Raw genomic sequence first — 13423 nt, forward strand, 5'->3', positions numbered from 1 at the left:
CGGATCTTTTGATGAAGATGGAAGATGAGCGGTGGATGTAAGGTGATTGAAGATTTTGATAGATCCTAAATATACTGGATAATATATCTTTCAGTTACTGAAAAAAGCTGGCAAGATCGTGTTGAGATTTTGGATTGACTCGTCCAACTATGGAAATGGGAAAAGTGGGGCGACATTTTAGCTTTTTACAGCCGATGTGGTGGTGGTGCAAGTGGACGTGGTCTTGCGGCTGAACCGGTGACTAAGGTCCGTCATTGGGGCAACTTCCCAATCTTTATTGCATTTCGCACTCCATAGACGTGGTATTTGGTTGGTTACTATACAGTCTTGTCTCGTGATGGTTGTATTATTGCTTTTGGGAAAAAAACAGTGTAGTCCAAAAACACTTTAAAAAGTACGAATTAGTCTGTCACGTCTATCACGAATTAATTAGATACAGTTTAGTCCAAAAACTATATAATAATCCGTGGTAGTGATGCGTTTTGTTTACTTGTGAGTTTTTTTTTAGCGATTTAATGTTTTTTTTTTAACTATTTGCCTGGATCGAATTCAGATACGAATAATCATATTAAGTTGTACTTCAACTAATATGAACGGGTGAAGATATGATTCGATTAAGATACAAATCAATCAAATTAGAGAAATAAAGCATTGTATAAGACAAATATGTGAATGAACAATAAAATGTCATCTGACTCAAAGATATTACTTGTCAAGGGCATTATAGACTGTATTTGGATGGTTCTTTCTCTTCAATATAAACCTTTTCACTTCAAAAATATATATATATATATATATGTTCCTTTCGCCGCACAAGACAAGAATTTAAACTGCAAATATTTTAAGAAAGAGACATTTTTAAGGTGCAAGACTAAAAAGCATTCAAAATACTCGATCAATTTCACACTTGAACAATCAAGTTCGAAGACTTATGGGAAAGCAACATTGAACTCTAAATACTCATTTTCCATAACCCATATCCTCGAACAATTCATTCAGGACGATATGTTATCCAATGAGACACGAATCCGCCAAGTGGAACACATTTACTTTCTTTGAAATCCGCTATGTGACGATCAAAAAAAAAAAAAAAGAAATCCGCTATGTATTGGATTAGATGCGGCTGGGGATAATTAAAACAAAACCAATCCGCTCAATCCTAGCAAAAACGAACTCTCATTAAACATAGATTACGTTCCCACGCAGTGTAGATAGTGCAGTCATCAAGACAAAAAAGAAAAGAACATGTAAAGTGACACATTGTGGTTGATTTTGTGCTACAATGTTCAAAAATCCCCAAACTTTTCATGTCCGATTCTTCTGTGCATTAACGGATATATTCTGTTGCACCGTGCTAGCTGTTAGCTTCCAGAATTATTTAAATTCCTAGAATAAAGAAAATAATTTATTAGCTGGATATGAAATATTCTACTCCCTAGTATCTAGAAATAATCAATATCATTATACCTAAGAATTCAAAAATATATTGCAGGCGATGATAATATAAAAAGGTCTTGTAGTGATCTTCTTTTGCTCTTTCATTATCCAATGGCAACCGAAGAAGAAAGACAAATCATGATGCAGTGATTATTACCTTGGTAGATTTACAAGGGGTACGGTTCGATACTCGTTATATGCCCCACAAGCATGGATTGAGTGGAGGCTGGAGAAGCTTTGCATTGCAGCACAACCTCATTCATGGAGACGCCCTAGTGTTTGAACTCACTGAACCTTTCGTATTTAGGGTGAGTGATAATATAAAACTTCAATTTGCATGTCAGCATTTACAAGTCTTGTTAATTTGCGGTTCGAAAATGGTTTAAGACTTTCATCTGTTTTGTTTGCATTTATAGGTTCACATATTCAGAGCTAGAGATGTTTGAAGTACTGATTTGTCAAGTTCATATTCTCCGTATTGCCAACGATTGAAGATGACGGAAACTTATGCAACTGCTGGTTTAAGTTTTCTGAATTTTTGGGATAATGACCTAAATGTAATTTTATTTTATTTTTGAAAAAACTCTTACGATTCTATTATCTTGTAGTTGAAATACTCCAATAAAATGTCTACCATGGTTTTTTTCAAGAAGTTGTATGACAAATAAAAGATATGCAAGAATTTTATACTGTTTCTTGTTTTTCTGGTTTCCTAAACAAAAAACCGAAATCCACACAAAAGACAACTAGCTGAGAGTGTTTCCATCCACACCCACTTAACCTTACACCTCATTTACACACTGTGCGACAGTCCCATCTCTAATCTACTAATCTGTAAGGGATATGTTTGAAATCAAAGAAACAAAGGCCATCGCAAAATATCTCCATGTGTGGTTGTGCTGGTGAATGAAAGAGACGCTAAATAGAGAACATGAACATCAAACTGCATAACTGAATCCATTATTGAAAACTAGAGTTTCACTTTTCCCTACAAAAGTAACTTAATGAAGATTGGGTGAACATTTTTCATCCTACAACATCGTTGTTAGAGGCGTGAACAAAATGATCAACGAACTCACCACATTGATGGTCACTGGAGTTCTAAATTTACAAAATTTATATATACTACCTCAGTCTCTAAAAGATAGTCAGGTTTGTGTGTCTAAATTTACACACAAACCTGCCTATTTTTTAGAGACGGAGAGAATAGTTGGTTACATAGAACAACGATATTTATCAACTTCCTTCGTGTCCAAATGATATGCTTTGCAAATTTCAGAATTGCTGAGACCATCTTTCTCATCTAGGTCGTGGAGATACTTATCAAGGCCTTGGAAGGGATGCAGAACCTGCACACAGGAGAAGGGTCTTAGTTATTGGCGAAGATAAAGAGGAGAAAGGAACTTTCAAAAGGTTAAAATATTAACTAGAAGAGCCACGTCCATTTTAGAGGCAGGAGTAACAACATCGCCCTATAAAAGTAAAGTTGACAAGCTACAGCACAAAAACATATATATTGCTCCAAGTACAAAATCAACATGCCTCCGCTGAGATTTTTATACTTGGGGCAAAAATGGATATGAATATGGTTACCTGTTTTGAATTTAAGCCCCTTTCTAGTTTTGTAGTGTCCATCTATTTTGAATTTGAATATTAACGATCAATTCAATCCCCTAACCATCCATGTGACATGTCCGGATCTTCTGGTAATTTAACGGATATGGTTGTTGTAGCTTAGTTGTAACTACCGAAAATCAGTAGTACACCCAAATAGTAAGTAAACGAATGAGACATGAGATACCGATTTGATTAAAGAATTTTTATTGATTTATAAAATGGGAACTCTCGATTTCAAGATTACACACAAAGGAAAACCCTAATCTTATTTTCTAAGCTAAGGTTCCTACCCTACCAAAAATTCCATCATTCATTCGTTACCCAAAGACCTCTATTTCAATGTAGTCAATTTCGGGCATCTCGGCCGGAATTCCGGCGGAATTTCGGTTACGGATCACCACAAAACGAAACACAAGATTTCTCCGAGATGAAAAGGAACCGGAAATATCGGGCATCTCGGCCAAATTTCGGCCAAATTTCGGGCATCTGAAGTGTTTCCACTTTTGTGTTTTCTTAATGATTACTTGTTCATTTTCTTGTTGGATTGATGGTATTTCATTATATCATAACATATGTAGAAATTACATATATAAAAGTTGGAACCGAAATTACACCGAGATTTGGAAACGAAATCTCCCCGAGACAAAGTTGTACCAGTGCTTCGCTCGGGACCGAGACAAACCGGAATCCGAAATCGACTACATTGCTCTATTTATAGGCATATCACCCTTAGTGATGGACAACTCATTTTTCTTCGTGGGAGCTTCGTGGTCTTGCTTTATCCTTCGCCCGGACCATTTTTCATAAAGTTTTTCCCCTTCTTTCGCTGATACCCATGTGATCCTGTCGGGACAACTGTTCTATTTCTTGCTCAATAAGTATTATCTTCGTCGAGTGACTTTTGGCCAAGCAATCTTCCTTCGCATGTATACTTGTTTCGTGTGATACCTTGTCGAATACTCCCACAGCTTTCTCGCGGTTTGCACTATTATCTCGTGCACGTATCTTCGTCGGTTCATTAATTATGACTTTCTCTGACTTGATTTGACAAGTCACTGACTGGGATCTTTGACCGAGAGGCCTTCTCGTGTTGACACGTGGTGAGTCTATTTTGTGTACCTACATTTTTCTTTTTCTTATTTCGTTCGAATTTCGCGATAACGGAATAAGAACCGTCTAGAAATTCTTTGATCGCCACGTTCTCCACTCTCCGGTTTTTATTCTCCTATGTTTTTTTAGTAACCGGCTATTACCGGTTATACTACTTCGATCGTGCCACCCAACTGGTTCTTCTGGTCATTCCCTTTTACTTTAAATATCTCTTCCCATCTTCTATTCAAGTTTTTATTTTTTCTTCCCTTCTGCACAAACCCTTACATCTCTCCTCTTTGCCTCAACTTTCTTCGACCTCCTTACTCTTCCTTCATCTTTCTTTATTATCATGGCTTCTCAGAAAGTATTACCCCCTTCTTTGCTTATTTCTTACGAAGAGTTTCAGGCAGACTTCCAAAAGAAGGGTTTGTCTCTTCTCCCTGCTGCTGATTCCTCAGTGACTCCTTCTGTTCACGCTACTCCTGACATGGAGTTAAACTCCCGGTGGGTTCTTTTCGATGCTTGGTCCTCAGACAAGATGATAGTTTCGTTAGGTCAACTGAGGGCGGGGCTTACTTTCCCTCTTTACAACCCTTCCAACCCCATCTTTCTCGAGATTTTGAGTAAGCTTCAATGTGGGGATTTCCAACTTACTGGTAACGTTCTTCGCATCTCTGGAGAGTTTTATACTCGCTCCGGTGAGGGTTCTTCGCAAATACCTTTCCCGACATGCGAATTCAATCCTCGCGACTACACTGCTGACTCCTTCGCAGCTAGCTATTCTGCGATATTCACTAGCACTAAGAGATACCAAGAGTGGGGTATCGAGCTTGTTCACAAATTTTATTCGTCGAAGAATCTCCCTCCAAGTGTGGGTCCTCTCAAGCTTGAGAAGGATGATGACTGGGCAGTGTTTCCTCTCGTGATGGGAGGTCCTTTTATTTGGGGAATTGACGAGAATTGGGTTTCCAGAGAGGGCCCTCTTCCTCAGCACCGTCATCTTCTAAACTGTAATCCTTTGAAGCTGTAATGGTCTGTTCCTGACGAGGTATCATCTCTTCCTTATCCCCTTGTCTTTCCTTTGGACGTACTGGTTCTCACATCTCAATCATTTTTTGTGCAATATGAGCTACCAGCTGTCGGTCTACTCAGAGATCACAAGGAGACGGGGCTTACTATTGGGTTTCCCAACCCTAAACAGGTATCTTATCTACTTAACTCGTTACTCGCGTTTGTCTGTCTTCCTTTTCTTACCTTTCTCTTTCGCAGAGTGTTATCGACTTCGCACTGCGTTCCCCCTCCGATTCAGCCAAGGGATCGAAGAAACGAGATCACCCTCTTCCTAAGGTATTTCGCCGAGTTTCCTTCTTATATCTTTTACCTTTTTCTTCCATTGACCGTTTGGAATCTACTTACTTTGCAGGCTGATTTTCTTGCTGCTCCTTCTTCTGGCGAGCCCAAAAGGCGCCGCAGGGTTTTAGATCTGGAAAGCTTAGTTGTTGTTAAGGTTACTGCGGTTACTTTCGTTCCTCCTTCTTCTTCTTCTCATACCCCATCCTCTCAGATTCCTGCAACCACTCCTGTGAAAACCAATGATCATCTTGTTCCTTCTCCTCGTGTCGAGAAACCCCTAGCCAAGACTCCTGCTGGTGATAAAGGAAAGCGGACAGCTTCCTCGACGATGGCCAACCCTCTCTTCAACCCTGACATGATGTTTCTTCATGATATTTATCACAAAGCCAACGAGGACTCAGCTTTACAGTCTGTCGCACTTAAGTCTTTGGAGACTTTTAGTGATGATGATTTTCTTTATCTGGATACCTCTGTCCTTTTGGATGCATCCATGGGCCTGTCTCTTCAACAGCATTCTACCTTAATGATGTTGGTGATCTTCTCACGCCATCCCTTCATGTATTATTTCGTATTTTCTTCGTGGTTGGCTTCTTACTTCATCTTCGTCGATTCTCAGGAAGGCAAGGATATGATGTGGTCGGGCCACATACTTCAAGTATGTGGCCCCTCTTAGTTTTATGACACCTATTACAACTAAAAACTGCCCCCTCCAAATCCCCGTCAACATTTCACTTTTTGAGAAAAATAGGGAGTTAAGAAAAAGAATTAGTTAAACTTTCTGGTATTTAACTGTTTTAAAACTTTATTTTCTTCTTTACAATAGGTGTCACAAAACTAAGAGGGGTCACATACTTGAAGTATGTGGTCCGACCACATCGTAGCCGCACCGTTCTTAGGATGTCAACCGCCATATGGCCAGTTTGATTGAAACTAATTTGCTGCGAGAGAAGGTCGCGTCGTTGGCGAAGGATCTCAAGGAAGAGAAGGAACACTCTAATAAACAAGAGAAGAAGGTGGAGAAACTTTTGAGTAAGTTGTTTTTCTGATAAATTCCTTTTCTGCCTTTCTTCTACAGTCCTTTATTTTCTTTTTATGTGCTTCATCAAGTGCGGTGCATGAAACGTCACATGGATGCCTCCTAAGCGTCTGCATATCTTGAGGATATCCGTGCCGAGAACTTGAACCTCTTGACTCAAAATGATAGCTATATTTCTGAAAATCTGATCCTGAACGAGAAGATCGAAACTCTTCATCTCCAACTGGACAATTCATCTGCTAATTCTGCTCGTAATGAGGAGCTAAACCTTCATCTTCACGAAGAGAATGAAAGCCTCAAGCTTGACTTCAAGCGTCTTAGTAAATCCCTTACCACATCAAGGGGCCTTCATGCTTCGGCGATGTCAGCTTACAGCCGGCTAGAGGAGGATTATAAACGGGTGGTAAAGAAGAAAGTCCAACTTATGGTCGATCTTCGCAAGTCTCGCAACAAAGCGGCTGGTCTGAACGAAGAAGTAAATTGTCTGAAGAGAAAAGTGGAATTCCTATAAGCTCAACCAAATAAGCCTCCCCGTTCCACCAGATATTCCTCACGAGTTAAGTCTGCTACTCTTCACGAATACAAAGGCTCTCTCGTTGTCTAATCCAACCAAGTTAGCTCAAAATCTCCTTATGGTCAAGGTTGGGACAATGCCTATCACGAGCTATGCGTTCGATTGGAGGAGTCAGATCTTAAGATTTCCAAGCTGGACCATTTGTACAATGACGTCCAAAAATCTTTGTACATTACCCTTCATTAGGCGGAAGGTAGCTTTAGGCGTAGCGAGAAACATCACTAACTAAGCCATATTTCATGTTCTTGACAATGCTCTATTTTGTTTTGCAGAGTCCGAGGGCCATTACAAGAATCAGGTCATCCAGCTCTCCCACGAGAGAGATGAGTCTCGCAAAGAGGTTTCCAACCTTCAAGGAGAAGTCAAGGGGCTCAATTATGATATTGAGGATATGATCAAAGCTTCCAAAAAGGTGGCGAAGCTAGCTCGTAAGAATACCCAGGATTATTTAGTCCCTCTCTTCAACGGCTATTGTGATAAGCGCGATATTCCTTACCCTTATATTCCTTTAGAGGTGTTTTCTGACGACGAAGAGCAGCCACCAGAGGAAGAAGATTATCTGGATCAGGAGGGTCAACCTCATGGTGGTGCCTCTGGCGATGCTGGTACTGGTACTGATGGTGATCCCCTTCAATAATGGCTTTCATCTTGAATCCTAGTCGTTAAATTCTGGTTGTGCTCCAATTTCTAACTTTCGCTGTTTTGTGCATTTTCTTTTCATCTGGGTGCTCCCAAGATTGGGGGGCAAAATATTTACTCAATATTTTTGGTGATCCTTTTATTTACTATATAGTTCCCTTTGCGAAGTGCTACTCCTTCTTTGATGCATCTCTATCAAGTATATACTTACCGAGGGAATACTCAAAAGAATAAAAACATTTAAAGGTATATACTTGCCTCTTGTTCTTTTGAGTGTTTCCAAGGTTGCAACACCGGCTGTCATCTCGCTTATTTTCATAGTGTCCTTTTCTTTGTCTCTTGCTTCGCCTTTGGCTTCTTTTCGTCGTCTTATGTTGCCTTTGTTTCGTCGTCTTGGTGCCATTTATCCGTGTGTTTACATGATACTATTTTTCATTCATTTGATTGTACATGGTTTCACTACAAGGTCTTAGTATGCCTCCTAATTAAGGTCTTATTTTGCCTCATCCTTTATGAAGGATCTTAATTCGACGAAGTATCAGGCGCTTACTACTCTTTCAAGTAGTAATCCATATACCTCGCCTTATCATTTTATTGGATTCCTTTCTCGCGACGATGTAATAGGCCTATCCATTCCCGTGAATGTTAGCACCGTTACATCCTCGTCTTTTTTTGTCACTCAGCTCCCTAATTCTGGAGGGTGCCATCCCTTTATATTCCTCCTGAATTCCCCTTCAAGGAAGTTACCGCTAACATGCATGTTGAGCTCTTCCCATCCGGTTATTACGACACCAGTTGTTTTCGTGACTTCTTATCCCTTTCGCCGATGTGGCTATTGGTTACGAAGTCACACCCTAAGTGAGGTTTCTTTGGGATCGAATGCTTTGTAGCCAAGACTTTCCATACGGTCATGGCCGGGAACGCTCCAGACGCCCCAGGCACCCGTAGCTCAACCGAATACGTTGGCGCCTTGATCTTACTCCACATCCCTTACTGAAGGCCATCATAAAAGGGACCCTCAGCGGATAGGTCTTATCATTGCCCCTAACTTTCTGTCTGGGATTTGTTCACTACATGCGTTAGGATTTTCCTCTTACACTTTCGTGCGAACTAAGGTGCATGTTGTGGATTCCCAGCCTTCCTAGGAGAAGGTTTTAAGTTTCCCTAGAAATCGTTTATTTCGTGGGTCTTATCTGCCTCCTATTCTTGAGGTCTTATTGAAATTTCCTTATACTTTCTTATGAAGATCTTTTTCTTATTTCAAAATATCATTGTTATTATTTCTTAAATTTTGGTACAATGCCAAATCAGTATATTTTTCCTTGCGATTTTCTCTCAGAATCAATGCCCTTCTTCGAGACGAATATGCTCATATTGATACCGCTTCAAGTCCTTCATCTTTACTTCGTTCCTGACCTTAAATAGCGTCGAGAACAATGGGTGCTTTATTGACAGGGCATAGATAAAGGACCATACCAGGTGTTCCTCCGATAGTCTAGTACTTTACAAATCGTGTCCCACCTTGCCACAATGCTTCGCAAGCTCTTGTTTTCTCCTTGCTTCAAGGAAAATAAAGCTGATATTTCGGGCTTGCATGGATCACTTCTCGCGCACTTGTTTGTCATTTCTTGCCTTCCTCGTGCATCGGGTTCCCTTCTCTCCAACCGGCTATTGCTAGTTGTTCTTCTTCTTTCCGTTATTCTTGCTTGTTGCAACAGATACTCTTTTTCCTTTGATTCTCTTCTGCTTGCTTCTATGGCTTTCCTCAAATTTTCCCGCTCTCTTTGTTCTCCTCGCCCCTTTGTACCTCGCAGTGGGTCCTGATTATCTTCCTCCATTACCCTTTTCTCAGGTGTCCTTTCTCCTTTTTGTACCCCATATTCTGTTTGCTTTCGTTTTAGGTGGCTGTTCTTGATTAATAGCTTCTCGTTTTGTCTTTAAAGCCTGATCCTTTCTCTTACCAATTCCTATTTCTTTCGTCGTTCTCGATATAGTTGCTCTTTTAATTGCTCCATTTCTTTTTCTTCATCACATACTTTTTTTCCCTTCTGAATAGGCTCACTTGGTTCTTGACTTTCATCTGTTTCTTGTGTGAATGCCTTCTTCTGTTTAGAAGTGCTCGTTTTGGCTCCTCTGCGTGGAGTTCGTTTCTCCTTGACTATGGGAGCTTCCTTTTCGCTCCCTATGCTTGGCTTTGTTTTCTTTATCTTTTCGCTTTGCTTTTCCTCCATTTGGATTTCGGATTCTGGAGTCATTTCGCAGCGGACCTCATTGTCGCCTCTTTCCTTGTCTGTATCTTCTGCACTTGTTTATATTTTGGCCTGCTCTTTGCTTATTCCAATTGTAAACACCATCATCCGTTCAGCTTTTTTGGCTTCACATGCCTCCTTCTTTCGCTCTATCCTTTTCCTTAGCTTTTTGTCATATTTGTTGACGTCTTTTTCAATACAATCTCGCGCATCCTTTATATCCCCTTTAATTTCGCCTATTCCGCTGGGCATTGGGAACCATATTGCTTGAAGATACGTCGACCCAATTCCTTTTATCCCGTGTATCCAGGGTCTGCCAATAAAAGCAATATAGGGAGAATCTATGTCTATTACACAAACGGTAACTGTTTTTCCAACTCTCCTGCGAAGATCTTCACGGTCAACTCTCCTTTTGGTCTTGATGCAACGCCGTTGAACCCATATATATTATATGTAGAGGGCACAAGGTCGGAATCTTTGTAACCCATAGTTCTGAATGCATGATAAAACAATATGTCGACTGAACTTCTAGTATCAACCAAGATTTTATCTATCACTCAGATTTTTTCCTTCTGCCCTTCACCACTTTCCCATCTTGAATATTTCTCGAAGTTCAAAGTTACGACCAGTGGTTCGGCGTGTGAAGCTCCTCCTTCGGGTGCATCTTTCGCCGAGAATGTTATTTCTATTTTTTGCTATTCTTCTAACGGCTCCTTTTTCGCTACGCTGAATATTTCATTTCCTCCGAAGTCCCTCTTGTATACTCTTTTGAGAACATTATCATGGAAGTTTTGAATGCTTTTCGCTAAGTGTATTATCGAATTGCAATTTAGTTTGCTGGCTGCTCGATCAATTTCAATTAGGTACACGGGATGGTTTTCTCGTGGTGGTGGCGGTAATGGTTGAACATATCCTTCCAGAAAATGAGCGAGCTTTCCTTGATCCAGCAAACGAAGTATGATTTTTCTAATGTTTCTACAGTCGTTTGTATGGTGCCCATGGAACCTGTGGTATCTGCAAAATTCTTTTCTCCTCGCGCCCGGAGGAGGCTCTTTTCCCACGTTTGGTAGAGGTGGTATTTCTTCCGTCAGCACTATCGCTTCCCATATGTTCTCAACAGTGGTATTGAGCCGTGGGAGCTTTACATCCTCAAAGGGTGGTGCATTCGCTCTCTGTTCTCCGAATCTAGGCGCCTGGTTATTCCTCTGTTGATATCCTGGATTATAACTTCGTGGTTCGTAGCTCCTTCGCCTCGATTCCTCGTGTCTTTTTTGATCAATCCACTCCTGATCTCCACTTGAAAAAACTACGAGCTTCTCCGGGATGGGGGATGATGGCTCCCTCTTCTCGCAGCTTTTACCGTCTTCTACCGCATGTACCGTTCTTGGAAACAGCCTTGAATTTCCGTCCTTCATAGTAACGGTGCTACTTCGCCAACTTTCTTTTGCTTTTCTTCCAACGCTATATATTCCTCCTGATATTCCCTTAATTCATTCATCGTCATAGAGTTCTGGATTATGAATATTTGAGTGTAGAGTAAATCTGTCGGGAACAAGGTGTTGACGAAGGCTAAGATAAAAAAATTCTCGTCCACCCTTCCTGCTAGCTCGCTGCACACCGTTCTCCATCTCGTCACTAATACTCGCAAGCTCTCTCTTGGTCTTCGCCTTAAGTTGAACAAGGTTTCAATTCCTGGCCTCAACATGCTGTTGCTGATATACGTTGTTAAGAATATCCTTTGCAGATCCTTGAAAGATGAAATCGACCTTTCTGGTAATCTGTCAAACCATGCCAATGCTTCGCCGGTCAGGCTTGACGGGAGGTACTTGTATAGTACAGCCTCGTTTCTTCCCCATTGCATTAATGACAAAGTATATTGTCTCAAGTGTTGTACAACACTTTCCGTTCCGTTGAATATGCTTGTAAACGTGGGTAAAACACACTTTTCTGGAATATCCGCATACATTATATCATAGGTGAACGGAGACTTGCCCGCCTCTTATATTGTTTCTGCCAATTGAGCTCTTCCTCCTTTCTTCGAGTTGCTGATCAAAGATCTCATCTCTCGCAGCTCGTTCATGATCTCCTGATTTGGGTTCCCCCCATTTTCTTCGTTATGACCACTCCTCAGCAAGCTAAGTCTTCCCTCACCTCTCCTGATTGCCCCCTGATGTCTCTCCATTTCGTCAAGTCGGGCCTCTTCCTCTCGCCTCAATTCATCCGCCCTTCTCCTTTCTTCCTCATATCTCTGTCTTTGATCTTCACATCTTGTTGCCTCTAGCGTTCTTCACTATCTTCCCGTTGTCGTATTCTTCGTCGTTCTCCTCCATCATCTTCGCGAGTAAATCTTCCCCGTCGTGGCTCTTCATCTTCTGATATTATTTTGTTTTCTCCCGAGTCCACATGGTTTTCCGCTAACTCTTCGTTGAGCCTGTCGTTTTGCATCATTAGCCTAGCGTTTTGTCTCGTCAGCCTAGCATGTTGGTCCTCCAAGTTCCTGTCTCGTTCTTGCTCAAGATGAAGCGTCTCTCTTAACTGCTCCAACGTCACATGTTCTTCTCCTCTTATGCAGCAGTCTCCGTGTCGGAGGTGTGTACCGAACCTTCTCTGTAATTGTCCTCTCCGTCCGGATCATTCTGTCGCCGGTTTGCACCTTGCCTTTCCCCTGCATCTGACGTTCCTTCCTTTTCCATTCTTCCTTTCCTCGCCTCTATACGTTTGCTTCTTCTTGTTGCTACCACATGCCGTGCTCGATCTGGTGCCCTGGCCATCTAACAATCTTTCTCTGCTCTCCACGCGAAATTCCAAGATCACTTCCTATTCTATGTTCTAACCTTGTCTACGAATGTAAAAACTCAAGATCTACAAACCTAACTTCAAACAACTCGCTAGATCTATAATCTCTACAATCTCTAAGACAACTTCTTTCCTTTTCTAACTCTTAGATGAGGATAAATCCCCAATCTATGTTCCCTGTTTCTGGACGCCAAAATGTAACTACCGAAAATCAGTAATACACCCAAATAGTAAGTAAACGAGGTCTAAGACATGAGGTACCGATTTGATTAAAGAACTTTTATTGATTTATAGAATGGGAACTCTCGATTTCAAGATTACACACAAAGGAAAACCCTAATCTTACTCTCTAAGCTAAGGTTCCTACCCTACTAAAAATTCCATCCTTCATTCGTTGCCCAAGGACCTCTATTTATAGGCATATCACCCTTAGTGCTGGACAACTCATTTTTCTTCGTGCAAGCTTCGCGGTCTTGCTTTATTCTTCGCTACGCCCATTTTTCATAAAGTTTTTCCCCTTCTTTCGCTGATACCCATGTGATCCTGTCGGAACAGCTGTCCTATTTCTTGCTTAATAAGTATTATCTTCGCCGAATGATTTTTGGGCCAAGCAATCTTCCTTCGCATGTA

This window comes from Papaver somniferum, unplaced genomic scaffold (genome assembly GCF_003573695.1).
Source record: "Papaver somniferum cultivar HN1 unplaced genomic scaffold, ASM357369v1 unplaced-scaffold_21, whole genome shotgun sequence".
In the NCBI taxonomy this organism is placed as follows: domain Eukaryota; kingdom Viridiplantae; phylum Streptophyta; class Magnoliopsida; order Ranunculales; family Papaveraceae; genus Papaver; species Papaver somniferum.